The sequence below is a fragment of the Oncorhynchus mykiss genome, chromosome 2 (genome assembly GCF_057628025.1).
Source record: "Oncorhynchus mykiss isolate SJ-2025 chromosome 2, ASM5762802v1, whole genome shotgun sequence".
In the NCBI taxonomy this organism is placed as follows: Eukaryota; Metazoa; Chordata; class Actinopteri; order Salmoniformes; family Salmonidae; genus Oncorhynchus; species Oncorhynchus mykiss.
The window spans coordinates 83,448,793-83,468,972 of NC_143023.1; the positions used below are offsets into that span (position 1 = coordinate 83,448,793).

Here is a 20,180-nt window from a genome sequence, read left to right on the forward strand (position 1 = left end):
GTACTCTGTATTTTGTGGCTGTGCAATCTGTCATTCTTTATTCACCCTCTGATCCGTAACCAGCAGGACATTTGTCAGACTGGGTGACATTTGTTAACCAACCCTTTCAATTCAATTTCACATGAGTTGCTCAATCATAGCTCACAATCTACAGCTTCTACACTGCCAGCCCCCATCTTGGAGTTTACTCTTCTTTTCTCCTCTCCTCTGTCCTCCCTTTCTCATTGATCTTAAAGATTATGCCAAAGGCAGGCAGCTGTACTTTAATAGGAGAACAGACAGCCAGGGAGCCACCACAGTTGTGTCTTATTGAAATGATACATTCTGTTATTTTAAGAGAGCACTTTAAATAGGGTAGACCAGAACATCAATGTGTCTTTTTTTGTCTTATTTTTCTTATTTTCTTTGTTGTTGAATTTATAACAGCTTTTTGGTGAAAACATACAGTATGGGAAAAAAACAACATGAGACCGGAGAAATATATTATATCATTAATAGTTTTGTGTCTAGACATTTTCGATTAACAATCATTGTCTGTATAAGCAGAGACCTCTTTCTCCAAGACAATGAGAGAGAAATAAGGAGACTACAGTCAGAACGAGTGGAGTGAAAGAACACCTGTCCCATTTGGGTGCGTGCTTGTTGTCTTTAATCTGCGAGGAACAGTGGGAGATGAATGATACCACAACAAGAGCAACAAGTCCTGTGCTCTCTCTCTCTCTCTCTCTCTCTCTCTCTCTCTGTCTCTGTCTCTCTCACCTTTGCTCTCGCCCTCTCTCTCTCTCTCTCTCTCTCTCTCTCTCTCTCTCTCTCTCTCTCGCTCTCTCTTTTACCTCAGTGAAATTTCCCCAGATCACAAGTAGCTCATCTTGCACCCATTGATGTTGGTGTTGACAGAGAGAACAGTTGACTCAAATGCTGTTCTCCTCTCATCTGTTATTTCATCCTTCCTGTTATGCAAAAGCAAGACAAGGGGAGAATAATCAAACGTGCATGCGTGCTGCCTGGTTTCTAGCCTTGGGAATGAGAACCTTTTCCCCGCTGAGCAGGGTGACAGTACAGTTGGGGGCATTCAAAAGTTGATCTGTTCTGAAATTCAATAGAAAAACATGTGGTTAAAAATGGATGTAACTGCACCATCAGGGGTATATTTAACCTCTCTGGGATATGTGGGACGCTAGCATCCCACCTGGCTAAAAGCCAGGGAAAATGCAGAGTGCCAAATTCAAATAAATTACTATAAAAATCAAACTGTCATGAAATCACACATGTAAGATACAAATTAAAGCTACACTTGTTGTGAATCCAGCCATCATGTCAGATTTCAAAAAGGCTTTTTGGCGAAAGCAAACGATGCTATTATCTAAGGATAGCACCTCCGTAAACAAAGAGAGAAAAGCATATTTCAACCCTGCAGGCGCGACACAAAACTCAGAATAAAATGTATAATTCATACCTTACCTTGGACGAGCTTCTTTTGTTGGCACTCCAATATGTCCCATAAACATCACAAATGGTCCTTTTGTTTGATTAGTTCCGTCTATATATATCCAAAATGTCCATTAATTTGACGCGTTTGATCCAGAAAACACCGGTTCCAACTTTTGACTACAAAATATCTCAAAATATCTCAAAAGTTACCTGTAAACTTTGCCAGAACTACTTTTGTAATACAACTTTAGGTATTTTTTAACGTAAATAATCAATCAAATTTAAGACGGGATGATCTGTGTTCAATACAGGAGGAAAACAAACTGTAGCTAGCTTTCTGGTCACGCGCCTCTATCTAACAGTACACGACAAGCGACCCTCGTTCTGAACAGGGCTACTTTCATTACACCAAGGAAAAACCTCAACCAATTTCTAAAGACTGGTGACATCCAGTGGAAGCGGTAGGAACTGCAAGAAGGTCCCTTAGAAATCTGGATTCCCAATGAAAAACCACTGAAAGGAGAGTGACCTAAAAACAACAACATCTGAATGGTTTGTCCTCTGGGTTTCGCCTGCTAAATAAGTTCTGTTATACTCACAGACATGATTCAAACAGTCGTAGAAACTTCAGAGTGTTTTCCATCCAAATCTACTAATAATATGCATATCTTATCTTCTGGGGATGAGTAGCAGGCAGTTGAATTTGGGCATGCATTTCATCCGGACGTGAAAATACTGTCACCAAGAAGTTAAGACATGTATTTCATTACATGAGTTATGGTTAGAGGGTGTTGTTTGGCATCACCCTGTGAGATAGTAAGTCACATTTACAATGTACCTGGCTGCAGCAAAACTAAAAAGTAACTTTTTACTACCCCCAACACTAGGTGGGGGTCCTTTGCTAAGGTTGTAATGGTACTCTGGTCTCTCATCTTTTTAGGGTTGATCCGTCTGCGCTTCACCCCCGCTCCCAAGCTCCAGGGCCTGGAGTACGTCCTCAATGTAACAGCTACAGACGACAACGCCTCCGGGGGGCCACACCCACTCTCTGCCACCGCCTGGGTCATAGTGGGTGTTGATGATGTCAACAACAACAAACCCGTCTTTGAGAAGGTGAGAAAAAAGCCTTGTGGATGAATCCTTTATATACACAGTAACACAACAGCAGTAGTAAAATAATTGTCTTCTAGGTAGCCTTCGATGTCTTAGTCTGTCTGTCTGTCTGACCGTCCGTCTCTCTCTCACTCTCTCACTTCCCCCGTCTCCCTACAGTATCCCCTTATGTTTCCCCCAGAGCTCTGATTAGTGTGTCCAGCCGTCCACCCATGCTATCTTTAGGTATTCCACAGGGATTTGAATTCATTGATGAAAAAAGTACTGTATCATCATGATATACTATACGTGTCAAATTAACTTCCTCCTTAATTAGGTCTGCGACGTGTTCATAAAGTCCATGAAGGTATGCGGTCCAGCAGATGGCTGGAAGGTGTCGAGTTGATATTTCTAAATTTAAATTTATGCCTGAATACCCAGAGCCTAGGTATTTTTATGATATATTTTTATACTTTGACATTGATATTGCTAATATGTATAGTTTACTGTTTGGCATATTGGCTCCTCTCCCTCCCGCTCCCGCTCTCTCTCGCTCTCTCTCTCTCTCTCTCTCTCTCTCTCTGTGGGGTGTCTGTGCTTTGACGGTACTCTGAGAGAGTATTTGACTTGTATGTGTGTTAATTAAACAGAGGTCTCTCTGGGGCAGACTCATCGAGGGATAAAGTAAACAGGATACCAGGGAAAGACAGGGTGGGCTGAGGTTTGATGCGGTGGTGGACCTTCAAACAAAGGAATATCATTGCTCTATTCTCCGTCCTATCACGTGTACTGTACAAATGTAGACATAGACTACATTGAGTAGTTTATAACTATCCGTTTTAACTTGTTATTCCCCCTTTCTCTCTCCCTCTCACACACACGCACGCACGCGCACACACACACACACACACACACACACACACACACACACACACACACACACACACACATCCTTCCTCCCTCTCTCAGTGTCAGCAGTACAGGGAGCAGGCGTCCGTGTTGGAGAACCAGCTCACAGGAACCTTCGTATTACAAGTGCACGCGGTGGATGCAGACGAGGGGGCCAATGGGAAGGTCAAGTACGGCCTGATGCACAGAGACAGCGCCATACCTGCCTTCAGAGTCCACCATGACACAGGTAGGTACAGTCGACAAGGATCCCACAGTCCAGTTAGCCCCAGGCTGCTCTCTGACTGATGGGAACTGTATGAACATAGGTGTACCAGTCTGTGGCGCCAGGGGGCACTGTAATGGGCAGTGGGACTCCTTCAGCTGCCAGTGTGGGCCCGGGTACACAGGGATCCACTGTGAAGATGGTATGTCCTTAGAGAATTAACAGTCAGATTATAACAGGTGTTGTTTCTGGGTATCATGAGGTGGAGTGGACTGCATTGCATAGCAGAGTCCTAATATGATCTAAACGACATACAGTTGAAGTCGGATGTTTACATACACTTAAGTCGGTTAGGACATCTACTGTGTGCATGACACAAGTCATTTTTCTAACAATTGTTTACAGATAGTGACTTATAAGTGAAATAATCTATCACAATTCCAGTGGGTCAGAGGTTTACATACACTAAGTTGACTGTGCTTTTAAACAGCTTTGAAAATTCCAGATTTAAAAAAATATATATATATTTTTTTAAATGTACCCCTTTTTCTCCCCAATTTCGTGGTATCCAATTGTTAGTAACTACTATCTTGTCTCATCGCTACAACTCCCGTACGTGCTCGGGAGAGACGAAGGTCGAAAGTCATGCGTTCTCCGATACACAACCCAACCACGCCGCACTGCTTCTTGACACAGCGTGAATCCAACCCGGAAGCCAGCCGCACCAATGTGTCGGAGGAAACACCGTGCACCTGGCGACCTTGGTTAGCGTACACTGCGCCCGGCCCGCCACAGGAGTCTCTGGTGCGCGATGAGACAAGGATATCCCTACCGGCCAAACCCTCCCTAACCCGGACGACGCTAGGCCAATTGTGCGTTGCCCCACGGACGCGGTCGCGGCCGGTTGCGACAGAGCCTGGGCGCGAACCCAGAGTTTCTGGTGGCACAGCCCTTAACCACTGTGCCACCCAGGAGGCCGCCGTGGTGGTATTTGTTGAGATAGCCATAGACCCATAGTCACAGCCCCATAGATCCATAGTCACAGCCCCATAGACCCATAGTCACAGCCCCATAGACCCATAGTCACAGCCCCATAGACCCATAGTCACAGCCCCATAGACCCATAGTCACAGCCCCATAGACCCATAGTCACAGCCCCATAGACCCATAGTCACAGCCCCATAGACCCATAGTCACAGCCCCATAGACCCATAGTCACAGCCCCATAGACCCATAGTCACAGCCCCATAGACCCATAGTCACAGCCCCATAGACCCATAGTCACAGCCCCATAGCCATAGCCATAGTCAAGCAGGATGTGAGCATATTGGGATTACAACATGACAGTTGAAACTGACCTGAAAAAGAATCTACAAGAATCCACAATTCCCATGTAGTCTTCACACTCTTCATTAAAAAAAAATAATAATGTTAGCGTTCGATAAATTACCTCTTATACCTGTACAGTAATCCAAAGAGCCCCATTGAAATGAAGTGTAACACCTCATACTTAACCTTTATTTATGTCCTATAACCATGTTTTGTAGTATAACAATATCCTGTATTAATTATAAATGGTTTCAGGATAAGTATAACAATATGTTAATCAATAATGTCATGACAAATAGAGCTATTATATTAACAAGCCACTCTACAACCTTGAGTTTTTCCTGACCACATGAGCTGACCAGGAAAAATCTAACTTAAGGACTGACATTTTTGTCTAAAACTAGTGCCCAGAGTTTTTCCTCAATTTCATGGCCACATAGTTACCACAGGAAAAGTCAAGGGGTCTAGTCATGACCTTTGGCCTCTGACCTCAGGTGTGATCGTGACAGCGCGGCGGTTCGACCGGGAGCGTCAGAGAGAGTACTCCATCACGGTGACGGCTACAGACTGGGCTGAGGAGCCCCTTATAGGGATCTGTCAGCTCAACGTCATCATCCTGGACCAGAATGACAACAGCCCCAAGTTTGAGAACCTACGCTACGAGTGTGAGTGTCGTAGTATACATATGATAATACATAATATTAATAATACGTATGGTTGATGGCAGACTAATCATTCATTTTAATGATATAGACCATTAACCAAAGCTATTCGAAAAGGGTTTATGTACGTTATGCATAGTTCCTTTTTACTTTTCATCATAATGTTTCCATTATGTCTTTAACTGTATTGCCATACATAAAGATGTAAACATACATAAACACACTTAAGTATGTAAACAATTGATTTGTGGTCTACTGATTCAGCCTGTGACCGACCGATATTATTTTGTCTGTTACTGTCTCTCATAGATTTTCTGAGAGAGGACACAATGATCGGCACCAGTTTCCTGCGTGTGGCGGCACATGACGACGACTTTGGTACCAACGCTGCCGTCACCTACTCCATATCCCAGGAGCAGCCTGAGTACCTGAGGGTCAACCCTGTTACCGGCTGGGTGTACGTCAACCAGCCCATATCACAGGTCAGTCAACCAGACGTCAACCATTCAGTCAACCAGCCCATATCACAGGTCAGTCTACCATCAGTCAACCAGCCCATGTCACAGGTCAGTCATTCAGCCGGTCAACCAGCATCTTGCTCAAGCAGGGTAAAATTGATCAGGGCAGGTGATACAGCTATATAGCAGTATAAAATACAGTCCCATAAACTTACTGGACCATGTCAGGCTTAATGAACTAAATGAACCGTATTTCAGACAGAATCATATTTCCTTGCTATTGTTTTGACTTCAGAGGTCCTCCATTACCCGGGAGATTATGGCCACGGACGGGGGGAACCGCAGCACATCTGTAGAGATGTCTGTGACCATTACCAATGTGAAGAACCAGCCCCCGCAGTGGGAAAAGGACAGCTACAGCGTGGTCATCCCAGAGAACACTGCCAGGGATACTCCCATTGTGGTGCGTGGAACAGTCCGGGTACCAGCCTGGGTGGCATGGGAAGCCAATCTCATTATGGCATATGGGGGTACCTTTTTTTTAGCTATTTGGTTTGCTGGCTGCATACACATTAGTACATTTTTTTGCAGAAATGTTCATTACTTTTTTTAGTTGATTACATTTTCGGTTGCACGCTCTGATTTAATCAGTAAGCACTAATTGACTTGACAATGAGCGCTAATTGTTGCTCCACAAACAAATTACCTCAATATCATACCGGAGTGTATAAGATTGTATAACATTGAATGTTTTTGTCATATTTACCCCCCAAAAAATATTGTTTGTGTTCTGTTTTTGTCAGACGATCAAAGCAACCTCGTTGCTAGGCGACCCCAGGGTGACCTATAACCTGGAGGAGGGTGTGGTCCCGGAGACTAACATGCCCGTGCGCTTCTACCTGTCGCCCAATCGCGAGGATGGCTCAGCCTCCATCCTGGTTTCGGAGCCGTTGGACTACGAGACCACGCCCAGTTTCTCCCTGAGGGTGCGGGCTCAGAACTTAGCAGCGGTACCACTGGCTGCATTCACCACCATCTATGTCAATGTCACAGGTAGGTCTCAACTCAGACACCATGCAAATGCCCCATCACTAGGGGGCAAATCCTAACTTCCACTTAACATCAATTTTTTTTTACTCAGTCATGAATTGATGTCACTGGGAGACTAAGTGAAAATGTCACTTCAGAGGAAGTTAAAGCAGCCCCTGGGTGAATTGTAAGCATTCATTATTGTCCTCTGTTGACATTGATCCATGACTCATACGTTATTTTTTCTCAGCTATAATTATATAACATTATTCTTTGAAATCTGTAATTGTATACATCCATTAGCACAAAGTCAGTGAAAAGCTTAAATACTGAACAGAGTTTAATGGCTGTGATAGTAGAAAAGTGAGGATGGATCAACAACATTGTAGTTACAATACTAACATAATTGACAGCACACAAAGAAAGAAGCCTGTACAGAATACTAATATTCCAAAAGATGCATCCTGTTTGCAACAAGGCAACAATGAACTGTTTGTCCTGAATACAACGTGTTATGTTTGTGCAAATACAATACAACACGTTACTGAGTACAACTCTCCATATTTTCAAGTGTAGTGGTGGCAGCATCATGTTATGGGCACGCTTGGAATTGTTATGGACGGGGGAGTTTTGGGGATAAAAAATGAATGGAATGGAGCTAAGTGCAAACCAATTCTATAAGAAAACCTGGTTCTGTCTGCTTTCCACCAGACACTGGGAGATTAATTCACCTTTCAGCAGGACAATAACCTAAAACACAAGGCAAAATCTACACTGAGGTTGCTTACCAAGAAGACAGAGTTATAGTTGCGAGTTATAGTTTTGGCCTAAATCTGCTTGAAAATGTATGGCAAGACTTGAAAATGGTTGTCTAGCAAGGATCAACAAGCAATTTGACAGTTTGAAGAATTTTGAAAATAATATTGGCCAAAAATTGTACAATCTAGGTGTGCAAAGCTCTTAGAGACTTACCAAGAAAGACTCAGCTATAATCACTGCCAAATATGATTCTAACATGTATTGACTGTGTGGTTACTTAGGTATATTAATGATATATTACTGTATTTAATTTTCAATAAATGTGCAAACATTTCTAAAAACATGTTTTCATTTTGTGATTATGGGGTATTTTGTGTAGATGGGTGAGAATTATTATTTTTTAATCCATTTTGAATTCAGGCTGAAACACAACAACATGTGCAATATGTCAAGTGGTATACATTATTTCTGAAGACACTGTAAGTCATATTGAAATGTAAAGTTCAGTCAATTGAGTTATGTTTGTAGGCTACACTGTCTGTAATTGTTGCCTCAATATATTTCATGATGTGTAACAACATGTGCGCAATGATGTGCCAAATGAGTCTGTGATTAAGTGCATTATTATTGGGTAAGCATTAGAATAAGCCGCCTCAATATTTGCAGCCTCTCTATGAGCTGATCCGTCATCAGTGTTGTGAAATAATTATAATGTTCAGGTAAGATTTGAATGGAGAAAGCTGATCAGAGATCAGCGCTGCCTTTCTTTCGATCCTATCAGTATTGGCACATGTTTTGGGAAACGCATGTTACAGCTTCAGCCTTTATAGGAAATTTGCATTGTTAAAACACTCAAAAGCCTAAATTCCATTGCTATCGGGAAACCGGGCCCTGGTAACTTTACCAGTATATCCAAACATTTGGGGGCACAGAAAGAAAGGAAAAGGGATGGCTTCTTCTTCAGGAGACCAATGATCATATCAATAAATGAATGACAGATATCTTGCATGTAGTCAAACATTTGACATTTTTAAAGAGACAATGTACAATTATCAATGTAATAATGCGTCTCAGTAGGAAAATAGTGCTTTTACACAATGTAGAAACCTGATATTCCACAAATGACTTTGTAAGTTCAATGACAGGTACAGTACAGTATCAACATTTTAGCTATTATAATAATTGAATGTATTTACAGTGTTACATATTAGGTTCTAGGGCACAACATGTAATTAGCTAGAATTCATATAGGGCCAATGTAGACTGTATCTCTATCAATTAAAACAATCTTATTTTCTGGGGCTCCTAAATTCCGTGGTGCTCCTAAATTATTTAAGTTGGGAGCACCAGTGATACCAATGAACATTTTTCATTTTGAGTCCTGGATATAGTTTCTAAATAATTATGTTTTCAATCTTGTCTCTTAGATGTGAACGACAATGTTCCATTCTTCACCTCCTCCATCTATGAGGCTTCAGTGACGGAGGGAGCCAAGGTGGGGACCATGGTCCTCCAGGTGTCTGCTCAAGACAAGGACCTGGCTTTCAATGGACAGGTGAGTGGCACATCTGCAACATCTAACACAGCACAACACAACATCCATTCACCCATCCATAACTTAATATCACATAGCTGTGGTGGTCAAGTGGTTGGGACTGTGTGTTATTCTGCCTGTGTGGCTTTGACCATACGACTGTGAAGGAGAACTTATATATATAAGGATTATGTTGCAGTGACTCTAGTTTCTATGAACAGTCGTTGACCACAAGGATGTGATAGAATGATGCTATAAGGCATCCATATCAGGAACTCATCACATTTCTGTAATGTGTTCACTTCTTAATATGGGAACCATCATTAATTGTACTCTGTCGTGGCCCTATAGATCACTTACTCCCTCTTGAGTGACAGTAGTGGGGACCACCGTCTATTTCGTGTAGATCCAGAGCTGGGCTCCATATATACAGAGGCTGTGTTTGACCGCGAGGCGCAGGGATCCTACCTACTGGAGGTTCAGTCTGAAGACGGCATGGAGTCAGCACGGCCTGGGAGGAACAAACAGCCCAACTCTGGTGAGAGCTGGTAGTAAGAGGAGGAAGGGAAGCGCTACTAAGGTACACAATAGTACATTTTGGTCGATAGAAGGTGCTCTTTGGAAAAAGGGGTTTATTGGTCATCAAAAAGAAAGGAGGACCAAGGCACTCTTTTCTGGTGATGGCTGGGTTGTATTTATTAGGGCACAACGTGGCAAAAAGGTTTGCAATGGGTAACAAAAACAAGTTTCTAAGTTCACTTACTCCCTCCCTGTTTCAGTCTGTTTTTTTCCAGTTTGGTATACAGTATGTGACCGACCTGCTCGGATCGGTCTTACGTAGCAAAATATGAAATTGTGTTTTTTATGTTGGATAAAAGTAGAGACTAAGAGCTAGAAAATGGTATATCATACAGTACATACAGTACAGCAGAACAATGGAAAAGTAATTCTGCTTTGAAAGTTTATAATCTTCTAACCCCACTTTTGAGGAAATGTCCCTTGAATGTTTTGGTATACCTACTAGAGAGCTCTTTTTTTGTCTACACCCATTCAGCATCATGCCCACCATCTTAAGCCTTAGCCCCACCCATCTTTTTAATGATTCACATGTGAGGCCATGTGCTAAACAGAGTGAGTACTCTAGTGTACAAAACAACCAAAGATTTCTAGACTAAAGGCTGGTTTATACAACGTCTATCGACATGTCTGTATAAAGTTGTCGCAGTGACATTATGAACATTTTATTGTCGTCCACCATCAAACTTGTCATTGTCGTTATGAAAAAGTATAAACACAAAAATGACAGGCTGCATGACATCAGTAGCCGGGTGGTCCAAAATAGCATAACTGGTGTATTTTAAAACCAATATACCCATCCATTTAAAAATGAATTTAGTATACTGTATGTCAATCTAGCAAACCAGGCAACTAAAATAAACTTTCTAAACAATGTTTTGGTTCGTTTCTAGCTTGTTAGCTAGTTAGTTAATGTGAAGTTCAAATAATGGCCATATCTTATAGCTGACAAAATCTTAACTTCAGCAAATTTTTATTCATTATTACAGGGAAATAAACTCACAACAAGATCAATATTTACAAGTTAATGGCGAGATAATTGCAGAAAATAGCTTTTGGTTGTAAGTGTGATGAAATGAAAGCAGGGCATTATATTATATATATATGTGTGACTCTATAAATATGTTGGATGCATTTGCTGTTTGTTTGGATTGTTTAAGATTATTTTTGTGCCTAATAGAAATTAATGGTGAATCATGTTATATTATATATAATATGTACTTGTCCTCTTGCTCAGTTGTGCACCGGGGCCTCCCACTCCTCTTTCTATTCCGGTTAGAGCCAGTACTGTGCTCTGTACTGTGAAGGGAGGAGTATCAAATCAAATCAAATCAAATGTATTTACAAAGCCCTTCTGATATCTCAAAGTGCTGTACAGAAACACAGCCTAAAACCCCAAACAGCAAGCAATGCAGGTGTAGAAGCACGGTGGCAAGGAAAAACTCCATAGAAAGGCCAAAACCTAGGAAGAAACGTAGAGAGGAACCAGGCTATGAGGGGTGGCCAGTCCTTTTCTGGCTGTGCCGGATGGAGATTATAACAGAACATGGCCAAGATGTTCAAATGTTCATAGATGACCAGCAGGGTCAAATAATAATAATCACAGTGGTTGTCGGGGGTGCAACAGGCCAGCACCTCAGGAGTAAATGTCAGTTGGCTTTTCATAGCCAATCATTCAGAGTATCTCTACTGCTCCTGCTGTCTAGAGAGTTGAAAACAGCAGGTCTGGGACAGGTAGCACGTCCGGTGAACATGTCAGGGTTCCATAGCCGCTGGCAGAACAGTTGAAACTGGAGCAGCCAACCCAGACAGGAAGATCACGTCAGTGACTCAACCCACTCAAGTGACGCACCCCTCCTAGGGACGGCATGGAAGAGCACCAGTAAGCCAGTGACTCAGCCCCTGTAATAGGGTTAGAGGCAGAGAATCCCAGTGGAGAGAGGGTTAAATTTAAAGAGGAGTCTGTAATTTGCTTTCTACTAATCATGATATATAGCCTTCCTTTCTCAGAACAAGAATAGACTGACGAGTTTCAGAACAAAGTTATTTGTTTCTGGCCATTTTGAGCATGTAATTGAACCCACTAATGCTGATGCTCCAGATACTCAACTAGTCTAAAGAAGGCCAGTTTTATTGCTTCATTAATCAGCACAACAGTTTTCAGCTGTGCTAACATAATTGCAAAAGGGTTTTCTAATGATCAATTAGCCTTTTACAATGATAAACATGGATTTACTAACACAACGTGCCATTGGAACACAGGAGTGATGGTTGCTGATAATGGGCCTCTGTACGCCTACGTAGATATTCCATAAAAGCCGTTTCCAGCTACAATAGTCATTTACAACATTAACAATGTCTTCACTGTCTTTCTGATCGATTTTATGTTATTTTAATGGACAAAAAAAATGATTTTCTTTCAAAAACAGGGACATTTCTAAATGATCCCAAACTTTTGAACGGTAGTGTATATTATTTTATTTTGTACTTTTCCCCCTTTTTCTCCCCAATTTCATGATATCCAATTGGTAGTTACAGTTTTGTCCTATCGCTGCAACTCCCATATGGACTCGGGAGAGGTGAAGGTTGAGAGCCATGCGTCCTCCGAAACACGACCCTGTCAAGCCACACTGCTTATTGACACTCTGCTCGCTTAACCCGGAACCCAGCCGCACCAATGTGTTGGGGGAAACACCGTATAACTGGTGACGCAAGTCAGCTTGCAGGCGCCCGGACCACCACAAGGAGTTGCTAGAGCGCGTTGGGACAAGGACATCCCGTCCGGCCAAACTCTTGCCTATCCTGGATGATGCCGGCCCAATTGTGTGTCGCCTCATGGGTCTCCCAGTCATGGCCGGCTGTGATACAAAAGCAGGGCGTTCTACCTGAGATTTTTTGAACTTGGACACTGTGTCATTGGCCTAACGTTATATCCTAATTTGACATTGGTGCAGGTCATGTTGTTCTTCACATTACCATCTCTGATAAACACAAACTATATCAAATAAAAACTAGGTTTATTTGTCACATGCACAGGATACAGAAGGTGTAAACGGTACCGTGAAATGGTTACTTGCCTAGTGGAGTCTTTTGTTTAGACATGTAGTTAGCTAGCTAGATAAACAATGAACCAATCCCAACTCTTAACGTTACTTCCCTGCATGAATGTACACATACAGTAGCTAAAGCTAACCAACTACTAGGTTCAATGTTAGCTAGCTAGCTAACATTAGGCTATAACTAGAAATGCAAATGGCTCTGAGATATGAATAATATTACTACACAGATAATACACGTAATGTTAGCTAGCCAGCCAGCTAAGGTTAGCTAGCTACTTAACAGTACGCTTTAACTTGCAATGAAATTGACTTTCTGACAAAATTAGAAATGCATAATATAATATCTAGCTAGACTCTCTTACCGTATACATATTTTGAACGCTTTTCCCTCCCTGTCACAGATGCCATGGTTGCCCTTAGTTTAATGTTGTAATCCATAGACAGGTGTTTAATTCAACACAGCCTTCTGTGTTCTCTTTTCGACTCCATACGCATTTGCAATCATACGCATGAATTTTCTCCTTAGCGATCATACTTTGCTTCCACTGGGTAATCCACTGAGTTCAAAACTTGATCCTCCAGAAGGTGGAGCGCCTTAGCAACACATTTGTTGTTGTTAGTGATACCTTTCAGAAATGCAACGGTAGAAAGGATTACCCACACATACTGAACAGCTCATGTTAGCTATAGACAGAAGTGTACTACATGGCAGACCAATTTGAACAAGATGGAGGGAAAGTTGAAGCATACCTAATGAAATTACAGTTAACTAAAATGTACACTTAATCCAGAGTAAACTAATATATCGAATTTATTATCCACAAATTCTGCAGCACAATGGCAGAGCCATGTCTTATGTGTAAAATGAATATATGACTTAATAATCTATGCTTTCTGGGAATGCTATAAGGTCCAGAAGTTTTGGGCAGAGCCAGAAAATTGGCTGTCAGAAGTATTACAATGTAACATACTTTTAATCTGTCTCTCTGCATATTTCAAGACATGGCACATGGGGGTATAGTGAGATACCCAATGGGCTGGAGGATTCTCTTCTCATCCCTCATCTGGAAAAAACGTAAATCAATCAAAACTAAAAATGAATTCATGCACTATGCACATTGTTTTACATAGACAAGAATTGCCTAGTGCATTCTATTCATTTTCCTCCTGCGAGAACAAGCATAATCAGACAGCCTCTTGTCTCTTCCCTATAGAAAAAAACGCTGTGAGCGTTGTGGTACATCGTTTTACAAAACATTTTTCAATTTCTCAATTGACTGTTCAGAAATCAGAATTTCTGTTTGGCTTTGTCCTACATGATGACAGAATGCATTCTGTTTTGGTATCGCAGGTAATGTTATAAGAAGGTTTGCGTTATGGGTGAGGGGTTTTTAACAAATGTTTGCGGAGAAGGTATTAGGGGTAAGGGTGAACAGCAAAGCCTTCTCTTTAGGGGATGTGAGGGGGCTGCTTAGCATTTCCAAATGAACCTTAGCGCTGTGTTAGCGCTGTCTTCTACCACATATCTGCACCAGCAGAAGGGCTCATCTCCTTAGTAAATACTATCTGTCTGTCGGGTTTACCCCTGGAAGGAGGGAGGGAGAGAGAGAGTGCAAGGGAATGCAGACAGAAAAATAGCAGTACATGGCCATGTTCCTACCTACTGAGCCTATCACATCTGCCAAACACGTCACAAAATGTATTTAGCTAAATATATCTATGTACGAGTTAAAGACAAGGAATGGTGTGAAAAGGGAACCAGACAGACAGAGATGTAAACACTTGCCATCCCAGAGGAGAAGTGGATAGGTTCTTCAACTTTTTTTATTTCAGAAAAGTCTGTTCCCGAGGAAGTTTTTTGCTGCCAAAATGTTACCTGGCTAAAACAGTGAACCATCTACTCTGGTTGAATACTTTCTGTAATCCCGAACACCTTGTTGACAATAACATTATTTCTGATTTGCATGTCAAGTGAGGCACATTACATTAGGTTAAGTGCTTCGCTACCCACAAGAGTGTCATTGGCTCACACTGACTGACAACATCCTCTGATGAAAAGAGGGATTGGAAGAGATGGAAAGAGAAGTGTAAGGATGAGATGAGAGAGAGGAGGACGACAGAGCGAGTTGTAGCTGTATGGTGTTTAATCTCTCTCTTGCTTGTCGTTCTTCTTGCAGACACAGCATATGTGCGGGTTTTCATCAGCGACGTGAACGATAACAAACCCGTCTTTGCTCAGCGCCTCTATGAAGTTGGGGTTGACGAGGATGCAGATATCGGCCTGGCTGTTGTCACTGTCAGTGCTAATGACGAAGATGAAGGTATGGAAGAAAAGAGAGAGAGCAGCGAAGCCCAAGAATTTCCACCAGTGATGGCACTTTTGCACTAATGGCAGTGAAATTAGTGAATGTGTAACATGCATTTTTTTCTCAGGAGTGCATGTTAAGCCAGTGAGGCAGGTAACCTGGCACAGGTATAACATTTCATGAAAAAGTTGAGGGAAAAGTACATTTTTCACATTCTGTGCAGGGCCAAAACTGTCATTGGTAAGACATTAGACTTTGGGCAGAGGTAACTGTCAATCACAGAATTACATTTTTCCCAAACCTAGACTCGTCTAGTTTTAGAGACAATGCGGGCATTGAAGGGTTAAAATGTTCCAAAATGACACACCACAAGTGCCATCTCCCCATCTGGATGTAGCTCTGCTGGAATCATGCTGAGACGAGAGAAGCTGAGCACCATGCTACATTAAGACGCAGCCATTTAATAGTCAAGTAATGCAACACTACATATGTTCTGAAAAGACAGACACACTTCTCCTGCACAGTACAGTAGGTGGGTGGGATTTGGTGTGATAAACCAGTTTATCCCCTGTACAGCGGCAACACTCTCTGTAATATCAGCTATGTTTTGGGTTGTTAATCAAGTATTTATCGCAAGCGGGGGTTGGTGCTGCTTAGTTTATAGGGTAGCCTATTTAGCACTAGCTGCAACCAAGCCAAGATGAACAACCAGACAACACCAGCCCCCAGCATTTAAAGGAGCCTAAACCCAATCTGTCTTTTTTTTATCCACACATGGGCTCAACTAGAAGCTTATAGGAAAGCCCTGAGGGAGCACTTTGTCTGCTGATTTATGTTAATAGCAGAGATTAGACTAGTATTTTCATTGGGTTTGTAGCTCCTTTAACACAACAGACTGGTTTAAAGGGGAGTCATGAAATATCCATAGGACTATTTTATCTGGCTAAATTAGCCCACAGGGCGGTCTCCATGGACACACACTGGAGATCTACTTCCTCATTGATTTCTCAACCCTCATAGTGACATACAGATGTAGGATCTTAATTTGACCTATATTGTTCCAGCAAAATAATCTGTCAGCAACAGGATTTGAACGTTTAGTCCATAATGTTGCTTGATCGGTGGTTAGCTGGCCAAAAGTAGGCTACATAAAAAGTGCTATACTGTAGTACTCAACCTGTCTCGAGTCTGGTCTCAAGACCACATTTTGAGTGTCTTGGTCTTGTCTCAGTGTCAGATACATTTGTACTTGGTCTTGACTCGGTCTCGGACAGTGAGGACTCGTCATTTCTTCCAGAGACCACCCGAGACCAGCAGAGTAAGAAACGTGTAATTATCAACTTCCATTCAGTAAGCGCATAAAACCGCTTTGCCAGGCCAAATATATACAATTCTTTCTTGAAACAGTAATACCTGCAGTCTTTATATCTAGTATAGACATGTTTGCGCAGTGGCTCAAACATTTGCAAACCATGTGAAATATATTCACATGCACACCGCACACAGCCTAGTTTCAACTGACTATCATCTGCAGGCAGCAAGAGCACACAGCTCTCAACTGGTTTTGACATGGAGCAGCTCACAGAAGAATGACATCGGTAGCCTGCAGGGTAGGTAGGAAAGATGTTTCAACTCATGATATCTACCAGTAAATTCTAACTAAGGCAACAATGGGTATGTAAACCAGGTATTGAAAAAGTATGATCTTCAGTCTTGGTTGATGCTGTAGGCTTTTTGTGATGCACAATTCAGTCATCATGCCCTGTTTGCATCAGGGGCGTAGGCATAGGTGGGCCTGGGTGGACACAGACCCACCCACTGGGGAGCCAGGTCCAACAAATCTGATTGAGAAAAAACAAAAAAAGAATACATTATTATTACAAAAATACTCCATTTTCCCAGACCTCCAAAATGGTTCCATGACGTGGTTTAAGCATTGTTGTGGACTTAGAACATCAAATTACAATAAAAAAAAAATATCTTTAGAAAGTGTGATTTTGAGAGTGCAAATCTGAAAAATATTTAAGAAAACTAATAAAAAAAGAGGACATTTTCACAAAGGGTGCCTTTCTTTCGTTGGGCACGCTGTTTGGGGAATTTTGTCATATGCTGCATTTGCTATAGGGCAATTGTTTACCTTTTGTTCGTGACACTTTGATATCTTGATAATATGCAGCTCTTTAAAGGGCAAATCTACAAATGTAACAATAACAAAATGGGCACCCCGCCACTGTTATGGTTAAAATCTGAGGGGTGGGACTGAAGAAATATAACCATTCTCAGATTAGTAGACAGAGCTACAGTATGGATGCAAGGACTGACCATCCATGATATGAAAATTATTGTTTTAACCATGTTATGAAGCTATAAAGTGTTTGTTTACATTTACAATGATTACAAACATTGGAGTAAAACAAGCTCATATTTTGGGTTTGCATGGATTGTGACAGTTGAACTAAGCTCATGAGGCATTTATAAGTTATATTCTTCAAGAATCAATGGATATACAGTACAAGTCAAAAGTTTAGACACAACCAGGGTTTTTCTTTATTTTTTAAAACTATTTTCTACATTGTAGAATAACAGTGAAGACATCAACACTATGAAATAACACTGGCTCTCATTAGGACCACCACAGGAAAGGAAGACCCAGAGTTATCTCTGCTGCAGAGGATAAATTAATTACCAGCCTCAGAAATTGCAGCCCAAATAAATGCTTCACTGAGTTCAAGTAACAGCAGCATCTCAACACCAACTGTTCAGAGGCTGCGTGAATCAGGATCATGATCAAATTGCTGCAAAGAAACCACTATTAAAGGACACCAATAATAAGAAGAGACTTGCTTGGTATAAGAAACATGAGCAATGGACATTAGACTGGTGGAAATCTGTCCTTTGGTCTGATGAGTCCAATTTTGAGATTTTTGGTTCCAACCGCTGTGTCTTTGTGAGATGCAGAGTAGGTGAATGGCTGATCTCCGCATGTGTGGTTTCCACCGTGAAGCATGGAGGAGGCGGTGAGATGGTGTGGGGGTGCTTTGCTGGTGACTCTGTCAGTGATTTATTTAGAATTCAAGGCACACTTAACCAGCATGGCTACCACAGTTTCTGCAGTGATACACCATTCCATCTGGTTTGCTCTTAGTAGGACAATTATTTGTTTTTCAACAGGACAATGCCCCAACACACCTCTAAACTGTGTAATGGCTATTTGACCAAGAAGAAGAGCTGCATCAGATGACCTGGACCCCAAAATCACCTAACCTCAACTCAATTCAGATGGTTTGGGATGAGTTGGACAGCAGAGTGAAGGAAAAGCACCCAACATGTGCTCAGCATATGTGGGAACTCCTTCAAGACTGCTGGAAAAGCATTCCAGGTGAAGCTGGTTAAGAGAATGCCGAGAGTGCGCAAGGCTGTCATCAAGGCAAAGGGTGGCTACTTTGAAGAATCTAAAATATATATTTCTTTGCTTACTAAATGATTCCATATGTGCTATGTCATAGTGTTGATGGCTTCACTATTATTCTACAATGTAGAAAATAGTAAAAAATTAAGAAAAACTCTTAGGTAGGTGTGTCCAAACCTTTGACTGGTACTGTATATACAGTTGAAGTCGAAGTTTACAAACACCTTAGCCAAATACATTTATACTCAGTTTTTCACAATTCCTGACATTTAATCCTAGTAAAAATTCCCTTTCTTAAGTCAGTTAAGATCACCACTTTATTTTAAGAATGTGAAATGCCAGAATAATAGTAGAGAGAATGATTTAGGTAGGTAGAAAGGTAGAATGGTGGTGATGTGGACGCCAAGGAACTTTAAATCAAATCAAATGTATTTATAAAGCCCTTCTTAGCTGATATCTCAAAGTGCTGTACAGAAACACAGCCTAAAACCTCAAACAGCAAGCAATTCAGGTGTAGAAGCACAGTGGCTAGGAAAAACTCCCTAGAAAGGCCAGAACCTAGGAAGAAACCTAGAGAGGAACCAGGCTATGAGGGGTGGCCAGTCCTCTTTTGTCTTTGCCGGGTGGAGATTATAACAGAACATGGCCTAGATGTTCAAATGTTCATAGATGTTAATTTATTTCAGCTTTTATTTCTTATGTGATATTCCCAGTGGGTCAGAAGTTTACATACACTCAATTAGTATTTGGAAGCATTGCTTTTAAATTGTTTAACTTGGGTCAAATGTTTCGGGTAGCCTTCCATAAGCATCCCACAATAAGTTGGGTGAATTTTGGCCCATTCCTCCTGACAGAGCTGGTGGAACTGAGTCAGGTTGATAGGCCTTCTTGCTCTCAAACACTTTTTCAGTTCTGCCCACAAATGTTCTATAGGATTGAGGTCAGGGCTTTGTGATGGCCACTCCAATACCTTGACTTTGTTGTCCTTAAGCCTTTATGCCACAACTTTGGAAGTATGCTTGGGGTCATTGTCCATTTGGAAGACCCATTTGCGACCAAGCTTTAACTTCCCTACTGATGTCTTGAGATGTTGCTTCAATATATCCACATATATTTCCGTCATCATGATTCCATCTATTTTGTGAAGTGCACCAGTCCCTCTTGCAGCAAAGCACCCCCACAACATAACGATTGGGATGGTTTTCTTCGGCTTGCAAACCTCCCCCTTTTTCCTCCAAACATAACGATGGATATTATGGCCAAACAGTTATATTTTTGTTTAATCAGACCAGAAGACATTTCTCCAAAAGGTATGATCTTTGTCCCCATGTGCAGTTGCCGACCGTAGTCTGGCTGTTCATCTCTAGGAGACAGAACGGTATGACACCCATGGTGTTTATACTTGCTTACTATTGTTTGTCA

General features: G+C 41.6%; 1 pseudogene across 1 annotated transcript in view; it reads left to right on the top strand.

Annotated features, from left to right (window-relative positions):
* The window catches only part of LOC110502224 (neural-cadherin-like), a 105,921-nt pseudogene that overhangs the window by 27,983 nt on the left and 57,758 nt on the right, over window positions 1–20,180 (top strand). The window contains exons 8-16 of the transcript XR_016490523.1: window positions 2,372–2,544; window positions 3,493–3,661; window positions 5,461–5,631; window positions 5,938–6,110; window positions 6,382–6,549; window positions 6,890–7,139; window positions 9,302–9,429; window positions 9,760–9,946; window positions 15,221–15,364. The product of XR_016490523.1 is annotated as a neural-cadherin-like (transcript). The remainder of the gene's footprint in view (window positions 1–2,371; window positions 2,545–3,492; window positions 3,662–5,460; window positions 5,632–5,937; window positions 6,111–6,381; window positions 6,550–6,889; window positions 7,140–9,301; window positions 9,430–9,759; window positions 9,947–15,220; window positions 15,365–20,180) is intronic.